A 22157-nucleotide genomic window follows, 5' to 3' on the forward strand; every position below is an offset into this window, starting at 1 on the left:
GCTATTCTAAAATTATATATATGGCCTCTATTTTTTCTGATTAGTTCTAATTGTTTGGCTTTTTGTTTTTAAATTTAGACCCTTAATTCATCTGAAAATATTTTTGCATCTGCTATGCAATATAGTCATAACTATATTTTTTAAATAGAGATCCAGCTGTCCCAATGCCATTTTTTTTTCTTTTGAGACAGAGTTTCGCTCTTGTTGCCCAGGCTGGAGTGCAGTGGCGTGATCTCACCTCACTGCACCCTCTGCCTCCCGGGTTCAAGTGATTCTCCTGTCTCAGCCTCCCAAGTAGCTGGGATTACAGGCACGCACCACCATGCCCAGCTAATTTTTGTATTTTCAGTAGAGACAGGGTTTCGCCATGTTGGCCAGGCTGGTCTCAAACTCCTGACCTCAGGTGATCCACCCACCTTGCCCTCCCAAAGTGCTGGGGTCACAGGCATGAGCCACATGCCCGGCCTCAATACCATTTTTACTCAAGGGGCCATCCTTTCCTCACTGATTGTAAATGGCCCATTTATCATACATTTCACTCCCATTTGTACATAGGTCTATTTCTGGGTTATTTTGATTCCTCTGATATATTTGACACATTCCCCTACCAAAAATACTAATTAGTGTTGCTTTAGAATATAGTTTAGTATCTATTAGGTCCTCCCTCACTATTATTCTTTTTCAAAACATTGTTGGTATAATTACCACTTTTTATCCCTTAAGACGAAAAGGGAAACTCTTCAAGATCCCCTCCCAAATGCTGCATGGGGATTCTCTTTGGAATTGCATAAAATTAATACATTATTTTGAGAAACGTGAACAGCTTTTTCATAGTAAATCTTTCCATCTAGAAACATGGTATGTATCTGTGTTCAGCTCTTGTTTTATGTCCTTCAGTAAAATTGCACAGTTTTCTTCACATAAGTGTTCTGCCTTTCTTGCTTAATTTAGCTTTGGGTAATTTATAGATTTGTTGCTGCTGTAAATTTTTAAAATTTCTATTTCTAATGGGGATGTCATTATAAAGAAAAGCTATTGATCTTTTACTATTCACCTTGTAGCTAGAGGTCATTCTAAATTGCCTTTTTATATATAATAGTTTTTTTTTTTTAAATCTCAGTATCTTGAATTTTCAATTATCAGACAGTGATAGGTGATTGGTCATTGTTTTCCTTCCAGAGTCCTTCCAGAGTTGGAAATAGACCCATGTACAAATGGGAAAGAAATGTATGATAATTGGGGCACTTACAGTCAGTGAGGAAAGGATGGCCCCTTGAATGAAAATGGCATTGGGACAACTGGATCGCCATTTAAAAAAATATATAAAGTAGGCTGGGCGCAGTGGCTCCCACCTGTAATCCCAGCACTTTAGGAGGCCATGGCGGGTGGATCACCTGAGGCCAGGAGTTTGAGACCAGCCTTGGCAACATGGTGAAACCCTGTCTCTACTAAAAATACAAAAAAAAAAATAGCCTGGCTTGGTGGTGCGCACCTATATCCCAGCTACTCGGGAGGCTTAGGCATGGATGGCTTGAACCTGGGAGGCGAAGGTTGCAGTGAGCCCAGATCACGCCACTGCACTCCAGCCTGGGCAACAGAGCAAGACTCTGTCTCAGAATAAATAAAATAAATAAAATAAAAAATAAAGTTATGACTATATTGTACGGCAGATGCAAAAATATTTTCAGATGAATTAAAGGTCTAAATTTAAAAACAAAAGGCCAAACAATTAGAACTAATCAAGGAAATGTCTGCCTCTGGCCAGCCACATAGTCAGCCCTTGTCGTGTGGTCAGCCCACGTTTGCTCATCCTGCCTGTCTGCAACATTTCATAAACCCCTGACTCCGTGACTGTGTGCAGCCCTCCAGAAGAATACCTTGGAGACAATAAGCAGGACAGAGCATAGGTTCCCACGTCTCTTGCCTGAATCACTGCATTTTGAGAAAAGATAAGTTCAATAATCCTGGCACTTGCCTGTTCATAAGATAACATCTGACAGGCTTAATGATTCTGCCTCTGTCATCTATAACCAGATGTACTCTTGCACCCAAACTTTGCTGAGATGTTGCTCTAATGTAACTTCTGAGCACACTTGACTTCACTCATGAGCACATGCAGAACCTCTACCACTTGTTATATAAGCTGCGGACTGAAATACAGCTTTGAGCAGTCTAACAGAAACTCTGAAAGACTCTCCCAGGTTGCAATGCTCAGTAACTCTAAATAAAACTGTAACTTTAATTCTTTAAAAGTCTGATTTTTCTTTAGTTGACAAGAGTAGAGGGGAAAAAAAGGAAATTTAGATTCAAACTATTCTTATTTTATTTTACACACCCACAGTGAGCAGAATGTTTACAGTATTGTTTAAAAATTGGAAAATGTTAAAAATTTACTTTACTGATGTATAAGGTCAAGGCTGTATCCAGAAGCAAATATAAACAAATATAAACATAATGAAAGGAGGTATTCAGGGGAAAAATGATATATATATAAAATTAAACAGGTTCTATGGGCCAGGCACAACATAGGAGCTTAAAATTTGATAAGAAAGGCTGGGCGTGGTGGCTCATGCCTGTAATCCCAGCATTTTGGGAGGCCGAGGCGGGCGGATCACGAGGTCAGGATATCGAGACCATCTTGGCTAACACAGTGAAACCCCGTCTCTACTAAAAATACAAAAAATTAGCTGGGCGTGGTGGCAGGCGCCTGTAGTCCCAGCTACTCGGGAGGCTGAGGCAGGAGAATGGCGTGAACCCGGGAGGTGGAGCTTGCAGTGAGCCGAGATTGCGCCACTGCACTCCAGCCTGGGTGACAGAGCAAGACTCCGTCTCAAAAACAAACAAAAAAAAATTTGATAAGAAAAGGGTTAATAATTTTAAATTGACTAGGCACAGTGGCTCATGCTTGTAATCCCAGCACTTTGGGAGGCCAAGGCAGGAGGATCTCTTGAGGTCGAGAGTTTGAGACCAGCTCTGGCAACATAGTGAGACCCCACCTCTACACACACAAAAAAAAATTTTTTAATTAAATTATGTTAAATAAGATAAATGTACATAAATTTATACCAATAAGCAACATTATATCAACTACAGGCAATCATCCTTTTGCATGATAGTGTGGGACTGCAAAAAAAAGGCTGCAAGCTAAAACCATGCAAAACAGTCATAATAATCAATGGGGAAAGTTACAACTGTCTGTGATGTTTAAATTTTTGTTGAAACATTAAAAACTTTCTTTTTCTTTATTATAAATGTATAGTGAAATGGGAAAAAAGTACAACTAATATTTAATCAGCATACTATAAAATTTTAGAAACATTGAAAATTAAACTGTTTTATTTCCTTGTAAAAAATATATCAAGAGTAGTCTGAAAAGTTTTTGCCTTTTTCTCATGTAATTTATGATACAATACAAACATCTTTTCTATGCTTTGAAGAACTGTCATACTCTTTTCTAAGTTTGAATCAGATACCAACATTTTATCCTTCATGCTTTCAATGTCATAAAATATCTCTGAGAATTCCTTTAATGCAAAGTTTTTTTGCTGCTGTCACTTCCTCTGGAAGATCTTCATCCTTTTTCTTATAAATATTTTTCTTCAATTTGTCAATAAAGTCACCTTCACCAAATGCCCCTGACTGCCTGTGTAGTCAGGCATTCAACATTCTGTCAACAATTTCATCTATAATTCCATTTATGTTGGACTCAAATTTCACATCTAGCATTATCATTCATTGGGTTTTTTTTTTCTGCATTCATCTTTACTGACCAAGTCCCTATTTCAATTGTTCATTTTTGTGGAATATTGTGTGGGTTTATCACCAGGAGACAGAGAAGCAACACAGCTACATGCCTTGCTGCCTGTGTGTGAATGGAAGAACAGGTACACAGAGACCATAACACAACCCAAGTGTCCCTAGATGGATAAATGGATAAACAAAATATGGTATAGTCATACAATAAAATATTAATTAGCCATTAAAAGGAATGAAGTTGGGTGCATACTACAATATAGATGAACCTTGAAAACATTATGCTAAGACACCAGTCACAAAGACTACACATTGTATGATTCCATTAACATGAAATATTCAGAACAGGCAAATCCATAAAGACAGAAAGTAGATTAGTGGTAGCCTAGTGTAGAGAGATTCAGGGAAACAGGGAGTGACTGCTAATTAGTATGAGTTTGAGAAGCGATTAAAATGTTCTAAAATGTATAATGATGATGGCCACACAACTCCGTGCAACTAAAAATCATTGAATTGTACACCTTAAATGGGTGATTTGTATAGCATATGAATTATATCTTGATAAAGTTGGCATTTAAAAAATCTTATTGCCCATTTAGTTTAAATGTTCTTGGGAGGGAAGGCAGATAACACCTTAGGAAGCTATTCAATGCTCAAGAAAAAAAATAATTAATTATGATAAATCGTCTCAGTGAAACACAGAAATTATATGATTACAATTAGAAATTATAACTATAAAGATTAAGGTCAGGCACAGTGGTTCATGACTGTAATCCCAGCACTTTGGGAGACCGAGGTGGCCGGATCACTTGAGGCCGGGAGTTAGAGATCAGCTTGGCCAACATGGCAAAATCCCATCTCTACTAAAAATTTGCCAGGTGTGGTAGTGCTCACCTGTAGTCCCAGCTACTCGGGAGGCTGTGGTGGGAGGATCGTTTGAGCCCAGGAGGTGGAGGCTGCCATGAACCGAGATTGTGCCACTGCACTCCAGCCTGGGCAATGGAGTTAGACCCTATCTCAAAAAACAAACAAACAAACAAAAAAACCCAAAAACTATAAAAATTAAAACATGGAAAAGATGCATATAGTATAATGTTAAGTGAAAAAAGTTGAGTGCAACATTGTACCTATACAACAAATTCTAAAGTGTTCCCTGGAATGCAGTTTAATATTGTTATGTTTGCTGTGTTATCACAGGACCTGCAGTTCCTAAATACACTAGGCACTCACTCTTTCTTTCTCATCTCCCCAAATGAGATGATTTGAAACCATGCTATAGAGAATTATCCTACACATATTGAAATTCCACTTGACATTGATTATACATACATATAAACATACATACATACACACACACACACACACACACACACAGAGCCATTCTATTTAAAAGCTGTAAATACGAATTTTATATCAGGGTCTCTGGTTATTTTCAGACTAAAAACACTTCATCCTAAAACGGGATGGCATTCAGAGCTTGGGTAGATTCTAGAAGCAACCTCATGCCAGAATGTGGCTGGCACCTATGCAGACCAAGTCCGGCAGGCAGAAAGAGAAAACAAAATTCTGCTTGCAGGAACTAAATTAAAAAAAAAGAAAAAGAAAAAGAATGTGGCGTCTTTTACACAGGCCAACTTGGATTTGAATGTGTTCTAAAATTCATCAACCATGTGACCTTTTGCGCTACTGAATTTACCTCTCTGTCTCTGAGCTTCAGCTTTCCCCCTGGTAAAATGGGAATAATATCTACCTCAAAGAGTTTCTGTAAAAATCGGGAAAATCAGAGCAAAGCAGCTGGCATAGTACCTCCCTCATAGTAGAGGCTCAATAAATGATAGAGATGTGAGAAGAGGAGCAGCTGTGGTTCAGGTAGTAGGAATAATAGTATTTTTGGTAATCATGGGTGAGTTAATCATTAAAGAGCCAAGGGCCAAATGTCAAGTGGTTATGTCAGGGGGACAAAACTAGGAGTGTATTCAGGAGATCACCAAGCAAACAAAACAAATATAAAAAATAAGACAGAGGAGGTCACAGTCCCTAAGATGCATACAGGAATGAAGAAACAGAAAAAATAGGCAAGTGTGCAGGAAGCAAAGCAGATCTTTCTCCAGGAGAACGAAGCTGCACCTGAGGCTGCTTCCACCAGCACATGTGATTTCTCTTGCCAGTCAGCATCCTCTTCTCAAGGCCTAACGGGATCCTGGCCTATCGCAGGATTTTGTTCTTGTAGGGCAAAGTTTCCTTACATGTGCCAGCTCATTCTATCTCATGCATATTCTGTGAATTCTGTATGTGTGTAGCGGCAGCTAATAGTATTTCCACCTGGACAGAGGGAGGCCAGAGTCCCTGACATTCCCTGCACTGATTTGTCTACTGAGACTAGGTCAATTATCTTCAAAAAGGTATTTGAGGCCAGGTGCAGTGGCTCATGCCTATAATCCCAGCACTTTGGGAGGCCAGGGCAGGAGGATGTCCTGAGCGCAGGACTTTGAGACCACCCTGGGCAACACAGAGAGACCTCGTCTTGACAAAAGATAAGAATAAAAAAGTTATTTGACTACGTCCCTGACATGATCAAGTCTAGTGATTTTCAGACTTTATAGCAACAGAACCCATTTTGAAAGAAAAAGAATTGTATTTGGGACCCCAATAATAAAGAAAAAAAAACCTATTCTCAATTGACATAATGCATATTTTAAATTCAAATTTATATATTTACAACTTATCATAAAGTCAGTTAATTAGAATGAGGCTGTTTTGAAGAACACCAAAATTAAAAATGATACTGAATGTTATAGCAATCTCTAGAGCAAATTTATTTATTTATTTATTTATTTATTTTTATTTATTTTATTTTTTTGAGATGGAGTTTTGCTCTTGTCACCCAGGCTGGAGTGCGATGGTGTGATCTCGGCTCACTGCAACCTCCGCCTCTCAGGTTCAAGCGAGTCTCCTGCCTCAGACTCCCGAGTAGCTGGGATTACAGGCACCCACCACCACACCCAGCTAAGTTTTGTATTATTAGTAGCGATGGGGTTTCACCATGTTGGCCAGGCTGGTCTCAAACTTCTGACCTCAGGTGATCAGCCCACGTTGGCCTCTCAAAGTGCTGGGATTATGGGTGTGAGTCACCACACCCCGCCTTTTTTTTTTTTTTCTAACCTTTTATTTTTTAGAGACAGTCTTGTTCTGTCACCCAGGCTGGAGTGCAGTGGCATGATCTCAGCTTACTGCAGCCTTGACTTCCTGGGCTCAAGTAACCCTCTCACTTCGGGCCCCAAGTAGCTGGGACTACAAGTGCATGCCACCATGCCCGGCAAATTTTTCTTTTTTTCTTTTTTTAATTGCACAGTACTAAAAATTCTGACAATATTCAGGAACAGTTGTAAAGAGTAAAAGCTATTTTTTTCTTATATTTAAAACCATTTTATTTACTACGTTGATAATTGTTTCCCCAGCAGTGGTAAAAATGACATCAAAATAACAATTTTGCAAGCTCAGATTATTAATATAAAATCAGTAATCAGGCCGGGCGTGGTGGTTCACGCCTGTAATCCCAGCACTTTGGGAGGCTGAGATGGGCGGAACACCAGGTGAGAGATCAAGACCATCCTGGCCAACATGGTGAAACCCTGTCTCTACTAAAAATACAAAAATTAGTTGGGTGTGGTGGCGCACGCCTGTAGTCCCAGCTACTTGGGAGGCTGAAGCAGGAGAATCGCTTCAACCCGGGAGGTGGAGGTTGCAGTGAGCTGAGATCATACCACTGCACTCCAGCCTGGCAACAGAGTGCGGCTCCGTCTCAAAAAAAAAAAAAAAAAAAATCAGTAATCAGCTTTTTAATAGCTGTAGAAATTGGAGAAAAGGATAACCTGAAATGTTTATCTCAAAGTTGAATCACCAGCAATATCCAACACTAGTTGATATTTTTATCATAAATATAAAAATCAAACATGAAGTTCACAAAACATACAATAAGGGCCAAAATTCTTATATTATCGTAACATAGCATATTGTATATTTAGTCACTACTGTGTAACAACTACCCATTCACTGCGGAATACTCTCAAGGAGTCTCAAATGGGTGTTCAATCTCTACCTTATTATTACAAATTTATAACAGATTTCTTTCCATTTAGCAAGTTTATAGAATGTCATATATACATATTTAAATATATATAAATTTACATATTATTTATATATAAGCAAAAAATTGGACACAATTCAACGTTAAAATAAGGTCATACCACTGTTATTTGTCATACAGCACTTTTAGAAGAAGACAAAATGTTCTAAAGATCAGAGATGGCTGATAATTGATATATCATGTTCTGCAATCATCATGCCCAGCATTTTGAGTTAGTTGCTGTTGCAATATTATATGATTTGGATATCATATAGGATTTGGAAATCCTATCAGATTTGGATTTGCCCTGAAAAGAGAACAAAAAGAGAACAAAAGAGAACAAAAGATGGATCTTTGAAAATGAATATCCATATAGCAGTGTTTCCATGGAAGAATTAGAATGATTGTTTTAAAAGTGTTTCTCTTTCCTTTCCCCAGCTGAACCTCTACCTTAAGTCATGAGGGTGTCAGCCCCAAAATCTTCTATAGATGAATAAAACAACGCAAACATTGCTGCACATTCAAACCCAGTACTGATTCGAAAGAGCTATGGCCATAGCTCTATCGCCAATCTAGGACACCCAGACCTGCTTTTTCAGGCTGAGAACACCAGGTGGCATATGGTGGCTGAATCAGAGCCTCGGTAACCATGGCAACCAGCTACCCTTCCAGCTCTGCAGCTGCCATCTTTTATCCAAAGCAGTGTTCTGTGCACGCTGGGGGTTTTGCTTTGAAATGGTGGTGCTGTGTGCTGTTCATTCTTCATACAGTCAGGGTTCCTACTTCTGGGCAGGGAATTCAGGTGCCAGAGATAGATAAATACTTCAGGTCAGTAGCATTCATTTTATTTTCTGTGCATTATTTATTGTGTCTACATAAAGTCATCTGCAAACTGATACTTGAGAGGGCCACACCTTTCACAGCAGGCTTTCTCTAGGGAGGCTAGACTTCACTGAAGGGAAATGAATGATGGAGTGAATGAGTCCTCTCCTGACCAAGGTTAAGAACAAATATGAGTGCCCAGCTCAGTGCTTGAATTGGTTGTAGGTACAATGACCCTGAGATTTGCCTGTACCCTAAGGGATGTCTGCTAGAAATATCACTGATCTATAGACAGAAGACATCTGTTCACCAACCTATTGGGAGGATGTAGTTGACATAAATAGTACCTTCTCACAAAATTTGTTTTGTGTCTGCCATGCAATAATAAACCAAATATTTATAAATTGGAAACTAGCCATTTCCATTTTTATCAGTCAAAAGTAATGAGATTTTCTAAGTTAATCATCAGGCATTGCCCCTGGTGATTGGCATTATATCACACACCCAGCTGCCAAAAGCCATTTTCTTTGCTACTGGGAAGAAAGCTAAAATGAGTAATGTTATCCAAACTTCCCTAAATTCCAAAAAGGCTTTGGACTTGAAGCGGGACTCATTTATAAACACATCTATTTAAGCCTGGTGTTTTTGCTCGCTGTTACAGGGACTATATCATAAATGTGCATTCTTTAGATGAAAGATCCTTCTCATAGAATGACAATTCTGTTAAAAACCCATTATATTATGTCACATGAAAAATGAAAAATTCACATTGTATATGTAACATAATAATAATGAAGGATGAAAGAGAAGAACTTCTGCTTGGAAAAATGACTGAAAACATACAATGAATATTAAAAACTGTGAGGCTTTGAATGGATTTTTTTTCCTCTTTCCACATTTAAGGGCTTTCTACTTCTTAATCAGAACTTATTACTAGGTCATAAACTTATGAAAACATTGAAACGTTGTATTTTAGAATGTATTTTAATTTTCCTATAGCAATTTCATTGCTTTTCACTTATGTTACAAATGTAAAACATTTAGCATTTTATTAGAATCATTTGAAATCACGAACTTCTCAAACAAAATATTTTAATTCATTTAATTGTTAAATAAATTGCAATATGCTTGCTCTAATAGGAAAAAACTTTTTCAAAATCTATAAATAAGAAACTACTATTAAAACAGTTTTTATTTGATATTCCCTGTGAATTAAAGTATTATTTAAGGGTATTAGAAAGGAAGTATTACATTTAACTTCCAGTCAAACCCAGTTTCTGGTTATTTTATAAAAATATCTATTAATACGAGGAATTTTATATCTTTATCTATATATAGATATAGATACTGATAGATATATATTCATTGAGAAAGCTGCTTATAATTTGAGAATATTAGTCATGGAGTTTTCACACATTTACTGGTTTCGTACTACCACATGTTTTCCTCCTGCCTCTCTTTTCCATCTTTAGCTTAAAAAAGGGAAAGAAGAGGAGGAGGAGGAGGAGGAAGGGGAGAAGCAGGAGGAGGAAGCAGAGAAGGAGGAGGAGGAGGAGAAAAGGATTTGAAGAAATTGAATCAGTTCTGGAACAGCAGACACAGGTAACCCATGCAAGCTAATCATTTGGAACACTTTATAAATGATTGTCCACTGTTGATTGACAAGAGCCTGTGCCACTGACTGGAAAGGATAGAGGAGGGTCACTGATGAAAGCACCCTGCTCACTCTCCTTCAGGGCTGCTCCACTGTGGTGACCCCAGCATTCAACACCACACTCAGCATAGTGAATTTCTGTGGGGCTATTAAGAATTATGGTTCTAGAAACATACTTAATAATATGAAAACATGTTCAAATTATGTCATTATGTGTGAGAAAAATTATGATACTGAGATAGATGACAAACCCTCAATGAGGTTCTCAATGATTAAGAACCATCATCTCTGTCATCAATTAATTAGCTCAAGTGTAAGTATTTTCTGATTTTTTCTTACACATTGCAAATATTTTCTGCCAAATTGTTGTTTGTGTGCATTGGGAAGTGGAATGGGGGGGTTGTAGAGACAGGTGTCTCACTGTGTTGCCCAGGCTGGTCTTGAGCTCCTGGACTGAAGAGATCCTCCTGCTTGGCTTCTCAAAGCGCTGGGATTACAGGTGCAAGCCACTGCACCCAGCCAAATTGTGGCTTTTTAACAACATTTTGTTTGTTTTCTTTTTTTTCCTCTTTTTTTTCCCTTTTAACAAGATTTTTAATGATATCTTTTGTCATTGCTTAATATTTTGCTTTTATCTAATTAAGTTGCTCAATCTTTTCTTTTTCTAACTCTGGGTTTCGTGTTGAAGGAATTCAGGACATGCTACCCCAAAATGTGAAAACTTGGCATTTGAGAAGACAGCAGAAGCAGGAAGGTCACGCTCACTACCTCCCCCACAATGCTCTACTCCCCTGAAACAGATCATAAAACCTAGGAAGGATTTCCTGACCGTCCCCTCAAGTAGGTCTTATGACCCTCATGTGAGAGGTGCCCTCCCTATACCCAGAAGATAGCAACATCCTCATTTCTGAAGATACAAGGACAAAGAGAAGAGTTTGAACAAACGGCTTCCTAAGTTCTCCCCAGTTTATTAGCATTATGTTACAGTCTCACCAATGCACCACAATGTAGCAGTCTCTTGTTTGAGGTATCACCCTGAGTTCTCGGTCTCACAACCATGACAATTAAGGAACATGATCACCAAGGGTGAGGTTGGAGTGGAAGTTTAATAAGCAAAAGAAGAAAGTTCTCCACCACAGAAAGGGGCCCAAAAGAGGGTTGCCATTTTTACAGTTGAATGCAAAGGCTTTTATAAGAAACCAGTTAGAGCTGGGCATCTCATTTGCATGAGATGCGAATTTCTGGTAGCTCCACCCCATCCTCCTAATGCACATGTAGGCCCTTAGCTTGAGTTACTCCGTATTGCTTTGTTGCCCTTACTGCACATGTGTCAGGGGATGGAATTTTCCATTACGGGCATGTCTGGGCAAGTCACCTGTGTAGGCTTTCTTATCTGTGTGGCTGTGGGCATGTCTTAGGCAAGCGCCGCTGTGCAAGTTCCCTTATCTGTGCCTGCAGCTTGATTTTTCTGGCTGTTCTTTTGTTTGAAAAGATTCAACCAAGGACCCACCATAACTGCCTGCCTGACTGGTTTCTTCCTCCCTCCTCTCTCAGTGATATCATTCTCCCTTTGTTCAATCATATTTCTTCATCAAACCTAGCATAAAGACTATACAAATTTATGCATTTGGGGGAGGTCTTCCTTTCCTTATGAAGGCTTCCATACCACGTATAAATAATATGTGTATGATTTTCTCTTGTGAATCTGTATTTTGTTATAGGGGCCTCAGCCATGAACCTAGAGATTAGTGAGCATAAATTATTTTTTTCTCAAGTGTTTCTTGCTTGAGATGATTTTCTTATCCCCAAGATTAAAATATTATCTGTTTCTTCCATGATTTTTATGGTGTTTATATCTATTTCTTTAATCTTTCTAGAATGCACTTTTGTACATGCTGAAAGGTAGAATTAATTTTGCAAAAAGGAAAAAGCTACTTGCTACTTTTACTATAATTATAATTATATAATTATTATTAAGGTTTTTTCTTTTTTCTTTCTTTTTTTTTTTTTTTTTTTTTTTTTGAGATAGCGTCTCACTCTGTCACCCAGGCTAGAGTGTAGTGGTGCAATCTGGGCTCACTGCAACCTCTGCCTCCCAGGTTCAAGTGATCCTCCAAACTCAGCTTCCCAAGTAGCTGGGCCTACAGGCATGTGCCACCACAATTATTATTTTATTAGACCCTCTCTGGATCTTGTTCCATCTCTAATATCTCTGCCAAATGCTCTGAATCAGGTAGATATATTTAAATTCTAGCTGGTGCAAAGAAGGAATAATTTGAAAAAGAAGAAATAATTTTAATACACATGCAAATAATATACGTATTCATCTAGTTACTTGCATGTATTTGTGGCCAAAAGCCATGAATCATACAAAGAAGTAGCTGCAGCCAGGCACGGTAGCTCATGCCTGTAATCCTAGCACTTTGGGAGGCCAAGGGCGGGGGAGGGGGTGGATTACCTGAGGTCAGGAGTTCGAGACCAGCCTGGCCAACATGGTGAAACCCTGTCTTTACTAAAAATACAAACATTAGCTGGTCATGGTGGTGGGTGCCTATAATCCCAGCTACTTGGGAGGCTGAGGAGAATTGCTTGAACCCGGCAGATGGAGCTAAGATCGTGCCACTTTACTCCAGCCTGGGTGAAAGAGCAAAACTCCATCTCAAAAAAAAAAAAGTAGCTTCAATGCCCTTTTCAAGATACTTAAGCCAATTTGGTCATACACACTTATTAGTTGCTTTATGATTAGATCTCCAAAGCTTCCAGTAATTAGAATTTGGTGACAACCATAGAGACTTCAATTCCAAATGGTATGTTATAATGAAAGCAAATTTCAGACCTCATTCAGCCATGGGTATAAATATGTATTAGCAATCAGGCCCTCCAAATAGTCATATAACCCGTTTTATAAGCTTGATGAAGTCTTAGCTCTCTGACCTTTCAGTGTTCCCACAGAACCTTATGAGCGTCAGAGACAGGAGGACCATGTTCCAGCTTTGGGGCAGGATTAACTCACTCTCAAATGAGAGTCAGGTGAAAAATTCTCTCACTACAGTCTAGAATTTCAAGCCTGGAGAGATAATTCAAACAGTCTAGAATTTCAAGCCTGGAGACATAATTCAAAATGAATAGACAGGCTAGCAGGACTTTTACACCTCATTTATGCAAAGAGTATCCATAAGACATTTTTATCCAATCCACATAAAATTGAATTCATTTTACCAGTAAAAAATCATTTCTAACATCCCTTATGCTAATTAACAAACCCCCTGGAATTGATATGAGATAAAGACGACTGGAGCCATAATCTAATCCTTCTGGAATGTGGCTTCTGAATGGAGAATTTCTTTTTTTGTGTGTGAGATGAAGCCTCACTTTGTTGCTGAGGCTGGAGTGCAGTGGCACGATCCTGGCTCACTGCAACCTCTGCCTCCCAGTTTCAAGCGATTCTCCTGCTTCAGCCCCCCTCCAAGTAGCTGCAATTACAGACATGAACCCAATGCCTAGCTAATTCTTTTTTTGAATTTTTAGTAGAGACAGGGTTTTGCCATGTTGGCCAGGCTGGTCTCGAACTCCTGACTTCAAGTGATCCACACCCACCTTGGCCTCACAAAGTCCCGGGATTACCTGCGTGAGCCACCAAGCCCAGCCTGAATTGACAATTTCAAATATTAACCTACCATCCAGGAGTATATTTTTCCTGAGAGAGTTCAGAAATATCACCCCAAAATATGCAGCATTGGTATGCTGATTACTTCAAACTGAAGTCATTTGGGAAATGCCAAATGCACAGAGGGGCTTTTCCTGAATTTCCCTTATCTGACTAAGTGCAGATTCTCCAGAAGGAAGCCAATTGTCATGAAATGCTTCCTGGGGATTTTTATCTATCCGTGAAGATTAACACACAACAGAAGTCAAACCTAGAAAAAGCTGGAGGTTAGCACCTCCTACAGACAGGATATAACCTATTCTTCTGAAGGCTGATTCGTATTTTTCATAATCATTTACTCTCCCTAGGTTGCCTGCATACTCCCCTTCCCTCTCTCCTATGAAGGGAATATAAAAGCTTTTAGGTCTCATTGAATTATTGGGTAGTTTCTTAACTTCCATGTGATGCCTTTCTGCATGTTAATAAAATGTATATATATATTTTTTTCTCCTTTTAATCTGTCTATTACCAGCTTATTTCCCCAGACTTTCAGCCTCAAATCTTCAGAATGGAGGAGAGGACTTCCTTCACCCATATATCCAAATTATGTAACTCCCTGATGGGTTCTCCTTGCCTGCTGCACACACAAAATCAACTCTCTGAGACCATGCCATTGCAGTAAAGAAAAGAGTTTGATTGACACAAGGCTGGCCACACCACACAGGAGACTGTTATCACTCAACTCAATCTCCCCAAAGGCTCAAAGATTAGGGTTTTTCCCAAGATCTTTTGATGAGCAGGGGCCTAGGGTAGGGGCATACTGATTGGTTGGGTCAGAGATGAAATCATAGGGAATCAAAGCTGCCCTCTTATGCTGGGTAAGTTCCTGGGTTGGGGCCACAGGACTGGTTGGCATGTCCAGGTGGGGCCATCCATTGTCAGAAATGCAAAAACCTGAAAAGACATCTCAAAAGGCCAGTCTTAGTTTCTACAATAGTGATGTTATCTGCAAGAGTAACTGGGGAAGTTGCAAATCTTACGACCTCCATAATAATGGCTGGTAATTATTTAGAATTTAAGCCCCTCTCATCCTCCTAACTTCATGGCCTTTCATTAGTTTTACAAGAATACTTTAGTTTTGGGGGATGGTTATTATCATTTAAACTATAAACTAAGTTTCTCCCAAAGTTATCTTGGCCCACACCCACGAATGAGCAAAGCCAGCCAGCCTGTGAGGCTAGAAACAAGATGCAGTCAGCCACGTCCAATTTCTCTGTCATACTTTGCAAAGCCAGTTTCAGTCAGGGCTCTTCAAATGCCCAACTAACTATTCCTAAGTAAAGAATGAAAGCAACTAGAACACATCACACCACACTAACCATGCTGAAGCATTTTAAAGTAAACGTAAAGATAATCTAATGTACAGACACCTTCATTTTTCCCATGGTGATTTCTCTGGGATATTGTTTTGTATTTCCCTGTCTGACTTGTGGCAACATCTGTATTTCCGTAATTATAAAAGGTAAGACTCACTATTTGACTTTGAGAGGAACATTTGAGACGGCACGGTGGCTCACGGCTGTAATCCCAAAGCTTTGGGTGGCCAAGGCAGGTGGATCGCCTGAGGTCAGGAATTCAAGAACAGCCTGGCCAACATTGTGAAACCCCGTCTCTACTAAAAATATAACAATTAGCCAGGTGTAGTGGTGCATGTCTGTAATCCCAGCTACTCTGGAGGCTGAGGCAGGAGAATCGCTTGAATCTGGGAGGTGGAGGTTGCAGTCAGCCAAGATTGTGCCACTGCACTCCAGCCTGGGTGACAGAGTGAGACTCAGTCTCAAAAAAAAAAAAAAAGAACATTTGATTAAGGCCTGGGGATTGCTACAGGAGCCCAAATCCACTTTTGTCTTAGCCTCGGCCATTATGAATAACAAACACCCTCTTCTCAACAGTCTGTGATTCCCATGGGGAGGCTGGATGTTGGGAAAGCTGCCTCTCTCAGTTTGGCTTATTTGTTGGCTTATCAGAATCTTCTAAAGGAAAAGACCTCTCCTGTTCTTTCTCCTAGGAGGAAAAATTACTAGTCATCTTCCCAAATGTAGCACCCTTAGATTGCATTCCCATAAAGATTTCTCTCTAGCTTCTGTATTTTCTCACCCTGTTGACCTTAATCAGTAACAAAGGCTTTTATAATACTACTACTGCATTGCCCCCGACCTCAAGTTTGGAAACTCCTTAGCTCCCTTGCCTCTGGGCAGGTCTGTCTATTGCATTGCACAAAAGACGAAGAAAGAAAGAGTAGAGAAAGGAATGTCTAGCCCTAAGCTTTCTTTTGCATCTGTATGCTTGGTGGCCTCGGAATCCCCCGAAGCAGTCAAAGGTAAATAATCCTTTGGTCTTTTCTTCCTTTGTTCTCTGAACTGAGACTTTACTCCCGAGGAGATTTTCTTCTCAGATTAGACTTGGAGAGGTCTTTTTTTTTCTCCTTTGCTTAGATGATTTGAACTGATAATTTGCATCTACAAAGGCAACTAAGAAATATTGAATGACTAACACTCCCACAGAAGACTCTGTGGAGGCGCTCCATTCTGTAATCTTTCCTCTGCTCCAGGAGACCTCCAAAGTAAATGGAAACCGAAAAGCAACATTTTCAGGGCCAAGTTTATTTTAATATTGTCTCTGGATACTTCTCTTTACAATCAATCAGGTTTTAAGTCACCAACCTTAAAACCAGCACTCCTCTCCTCCGGTTTAAAAAAAAAATCAGATAATTTTAACAAAAATAAACAAACAAGACATAGGATTTTAAAAAATTAACTCCCTATTACAAACAAAAGAAGGGCAATGTAGTAAAGGCTCAAGCGAAAATCGCAGCCCAGCCCACCCCACCCCTAATAGAGTTCCTCCATAAAGCATAGATTTTTTTTCTAGCAAAATATATATGCACTTTATTCTCAGTGAGGTAAAGGAAAGCATTACTTTTCTTTGTTAAACCAGAATAGACTTTCCTAAGAGAAATAATACAACAAAACTCACTGCAACTGAAATAAAACATATAAAATGAAGAGATGACAAAGATGAAAGGAAAGCAAGCATTACCAAGGAAATCAGAACAAATGGAACAGAAGCAAAATCAAAGTTATCATACCCCCGCCAAAAAGAAATCCTATCAAAAGAAAACAGATAATGGATTGTGAAAGATCACCATACTGTGGGGGAGGGGGACGTGAACAAAGAACAGTGCTCACACATACCTTGGGAATAGTTTTAAATTCCAAACACAAAGGCAGCAGGGACCCTGCAGATGTGAATAAGCCAGCAGCTTTCTATTGAAGAATTTATGAGGTTCTCTTAGACTCTTCATCTAGCACCTAATAACAGTGCCACCTTTGCCTGAAAACTATCCTGCCTCCCTCAAGCATAGCCATCAAACACATTATAAAAGGAGAGCTTCAGGCTTCAGGAAACACCAGATAATGACAGAATTCTGTGAATATCAGAAAGTATTAGCTTTGATTTCATCAGGCTGACAATACCGATAGACATGTAAGTTACACTTGTATTTAATAAGAAGCTTGATGAAATTCAAAATACTGGGCTGGCCATTCTCTTTCTCAGTGCAATTGAGAGTCGGCTAGAGAACATTTGCCTTCTGGTGATAATTATGTCGTTAAAAAAGAATCAGGCAAGACAAAAATGTTTCCAATTGAACATATATGTTTGCCGCTGCTCATCTACAAATTTCACTAAGAATAATAGTAAAGTAGTATGACTCATAAGCCCAAATGGCCAAAGAGAATAGGAGTGCGGAGGACAAAAGGCATCAACCCAAAACTGGGAGCTGGAATGAAGAGGAAAGATTGGCAACTGGTGTAACAGACCAGAGAGCACTGTTAATATAATTTAATAGGAGGCAGTTAGGGGTGGCTCTGAAGTCCTAGGTTCCTACATGAGCAAACCAAAACCTAACCCAAATACATCTGTTTGTGTGTTTGTTTGTCTGTGTGTTTGTTTGTTTAAATAGAGACAGAGTCTGAGTATGTTCCCCAAGCTGGTCTTGAGCTCCTGGACTCAAGTGATCCTCCCAATTCAGCCTCCCAAGTAGCCAGGACTACTGGCATAAGCCACTGCACTGGGCTCTCTTTTGTAAGTGACTAGCTTAAAGGAAAATGAAACTGAAGCTTAACCACTCTGAAACTGCCATCTAACCTCAAACTCGAACTACTTTCCACTGGAATGATCCAAATATGGCTACTGCTCCACTTTCACCTACCAAATATTGTCTTGCCCTGGTTCCACATTTACCTTATGAAAGCCTTTCACTCCTGCGTCTTCTGTCCGGTGCTGTGATCTGGAGCTGTCCAACCCACGCACTGCTGTTTGTTCAAGTAAACTCTTTAAAATTTTAATGTGACAGCCAAGCACAGTGGCTCATGCCTGTAATCCCAGCACTTTGGGCGGCAAAGGCGGGCGGATCACCTGAAGTCAGGAGTTCGAGACCAACCTGGCCAACATGGTGAAACCTCGTCTCTACTAAAAATACAAAAATTAGCCAGGCATGGTGGTGCAAGCCTGTAATCTCAGCTATTCAGGAGGCTGAGGCAGGAGAATCACTTGAACCCAAGTTCAAGTTTGAGGTTGCAGTGAGCTGAGATGGCACCACTGCACTCCAGCCTGGGTGACACAGTGACACTCTGTCTAAAATAAAATAAATTAATCTGCCTCAGTTTATCTTTTAGCAGTTCTGAAATCAAAGTGCCTAAAAGGAGTCCACCCGGGTATGTGGAAGCAAGAGGGAGTTAATGACAATGGATTCACAATGCTGAAGCTCAGAAATTCCGGGAATTTGAGGCCCCAAGACACCCCATAGGTGGGGTACAGGTGGGTCAAAAAACAGGAGAATTGCTAGAATCTGTTTGTAAAGTAATGGGATGAAGCAGGAAGGCCATAGCCAAAACAGTGATGACTCCTGTGTACAGAGCTGGCCTGCATGGGAGCCGCTGCATAGCCATGGCTCAGAGCTACCTGGCAGAGAGTGACTCAGAGATGGAAAGAGCCCCACACTCCTATTCTGAGTCACCTGAAGATGGCGGAACTTGGAAAGCCACCCTTAGACCACAGCTGAGCCTGAGTCCTGCATAGGGGTAACCCCAAAATGAAATCAATAGGAAGATATTATGACCAGAAACATGCAGGCCTGTCAGATTTTCATTCTGATAGTGTGGTATTAGGTTTCTGCCTATAGGTCCTGGCTCATAACTCCCATAACCCTTGTTTCAGTAAACAGAATCTTGCTCTCTGGCTGGGCGCAGTGGCTCACGCCTATAATCCCAACACTTTGGGAGGCCAAGGCGGGTGGATTACCTGAGGTCAGGAGTTCGAGATCAACCTGGGTAACACGGTGAAACCCTGTCTCTATTAAAAATACAAAATTAACTGGGCGTGGTGGCACATGCCTGTAATCCCAGCTACTTGGGAGGCTGAGGCAGGAGAATCACTTCAACCTGGGAGGCGGAGGATGCAGTGAGCCGAGATTGCACCATTGCACTCCAGCCTGGGCAACAAGAGTTAATCTCTATCTCACCAAACAGCAACAACAAAAAAGCCAGAATCTTGCTCTCTGACCTTCTCCTTGACCTCTTTGCACCTGCCCAAGGCAGAACTCTCATGTGACTATGGGTCATGAGACCCTCATTTCAGAAGGGGTTCTGCCTTGTACTCTGGAAGAAGGAATACTGCCCATAGAGGCCAAGAAGAATCTGAACAGACAGGCCTTACTGGGTTTGGATCATACCCTGTTATTCAATCACATCTCTACATGGCTGTCAATTATGCCTATCCAATGAAGTCTTCATAAAAGGCCCAAGAGGACTGGGTTTGGAGAACCTCCAGGTACCTGAAAACATGGAGGTTCCTAGAGGGTGATGAACCCAGGGAAGCCTGGAAGCTCTGCACCCCTTCTCACATGCCTTTCCCTATGCATCTCTCCATCTGTACCCTTTGTAAGAACCTCCATAATACGCCAGTACCTGTAAATGTTTCCCTGAGTTCTGTGAACTGCTCTAGCAAATTAACTGAACCCGAAGAGGGGGCTGCGGAAACCCCAACTTGAAGCTGATTGGTCAGAAGTTTCTGGAGGCCTGAACTTGCAACTGGTATCTGAAGAAAGTCAGGGTGGGGGCACACAGTCTTGTGGGACTGAGCCCTCAACATGTGGGATCTGAAGCCATCTCCAGGAAGATAGCACCAAAAGTGACTTGAATTAAAAGACACTCAGCTGGTGTCTGTTTCTTAGGGTATGGGGGAAAACCCACGCACATTTGGTCGCAGAAGTCTTCTCTGTTGTGGTGGTGGTGGTGTGAGGAAAAATGATTTGAGTTTTTCAAACAAATATGTAAAGAGTTTGGAAGTCATCACTCCCATCCTTACAACAAGAAAAGATGCTGTACAGACTAAATTTCAGCAATTCTTCTCAGAACCATCAGAGAACTTAGGTCACAGAGCAAACTCCCACATCAAAAGCTGGAGAGACAGGTGAATCACAGCTTACTAGGAGCAGAAGCTGACAGAGATGAAGCCTGTGGGAACATCTGAACTGTAACTGACTAAGTGCTGGAGGTTGAGTGTGGACCAGCCTGCGAGTTAAAAACTATTATGGTCTCAATCTCAGGCGCACCGCCCCACCCCCCTGCCCTCCCGCCCCTGATACTTTCATGAGTTTTCCTCCGGAAGTCCCATTAGGTTCTTACAATGAAGAAAACAGAAAAATCTCCTCATGTGTAGGGCAGGTGGAGAGAAGAAGTAACCACTTTGAAATAAGCCCAGAAACTTCTGTTCTCCATAACAAAATGCTTCTCTCAAAAGAAACTACTTTGTTAAAGCCTTATCTGATCTTGTGGAAGGACAATAAGCAATTACGCCACTTTTAGCTTCCTATCTCATATAAAGGGAGGGAAAAAAGCTAAAACTCTTCCCAAAGTCACAAGCCAGGGACAAAGAGAGAGAAAAAGAAAGAAAGAGAGAAAGAAAAGAAAGGAGGAAAGAAAAGAGGAAAGAAAGAAAGAGAAAGAAAGAAAGAAAGAAAAGAGAGAAAGGACAGAAAGAAAGAGAAAGAAAAGAAACAAAGAAAAAAGAGGAAAGGAAAAGGAAAGGAAAGGAAGAAAGAAAGAGGAAAGGAAAAGAAAGGAAGAAAGAAAGAGGAAAGGAAAGGAAGAAAGAAAGAGGAAAGGAAAGGAAGAAAGAAAGAAAGAAAGAAAGAAAGAAAGAAAGAAAGAAAGAAAGAAAGAAAGAAAGAAAAGGAAGGCTGAATCATGATTATACAATGCTGCTTCTCCATAATACCTTACCACCACATCAATAGGGTTCCAGTATAGTAACAGTAGATTATAATAGAGATATAAAAGACACAAGCTCTATTAAAGAAGGAGATTCTAGGGAAACCCAAAGGCAACAGGAAAGACAAAAACAAGAACACTAGAGAAAACTGAAGTCTCTGACACTTTATAACTACAGCAAACATTAAACACAGCCTAGCCAGATAAACATAAAGCCTCAAACTAAAGGCCCATTTACTTCAGCTCCTATTACCCAATACGTTATGTTCAGCATTCAACAAAAAAATTACAAAGCAGAAAAAAAGGCAAGAAAGCTTACAGTTTGAATAGGCAAAGCAAGCATTAGAACCAGACTCAGACATGGCAGAGATTTGGGAATTCTCAGGCAGATATTTTAAATAATTATGATTAATATGCTAAGCGCTCTAAAGGAAAACATGAACTACATGCAAAAACAGATGAGTAACTAATTGATCGCAACCAGTTACAGATTTCTTTGTTCCTTCTCCATTCCTACTGCTTTATTTGACTACCATTTAAAAAATAATAATTAAAAAAACCAGACGGATGAGAAGAAAAGAAAGGAAGCTGGGTGTGGTAGCTCACACCTGTAATCCAAGCACTTTGGAGGTTGAGGCAGGAGGATCACTTGAGGCCAGCAGTTTGAGAACTAGCCTGAGCAACAGAGTGAGACTATCTCTACAAACAATTAAAACAAAAATTTTTCAAGTAAAACGGAACGAAGAAAGAGATGGAGAAAAGGAGACAGGAAGGAAGAAGAGAGAAAGAAAGGGAGAAAGAAAATAAAGAAAATTCAAGGCC

Source organism: Pan troglodytes, chromosome 6, assembly GCF_028858775.2.
Source record: "Pan troglodytes isolate AG18354 chromosome 6, NHGRI_mPanTro3-v2.0_pri, whole genome shotgun sequence".
Lineage (NCBI taxonomy): Eukaryota > Metazoa > Chordata > Mammalia > Primates > Hominidae > Pan > Pan troglodytes.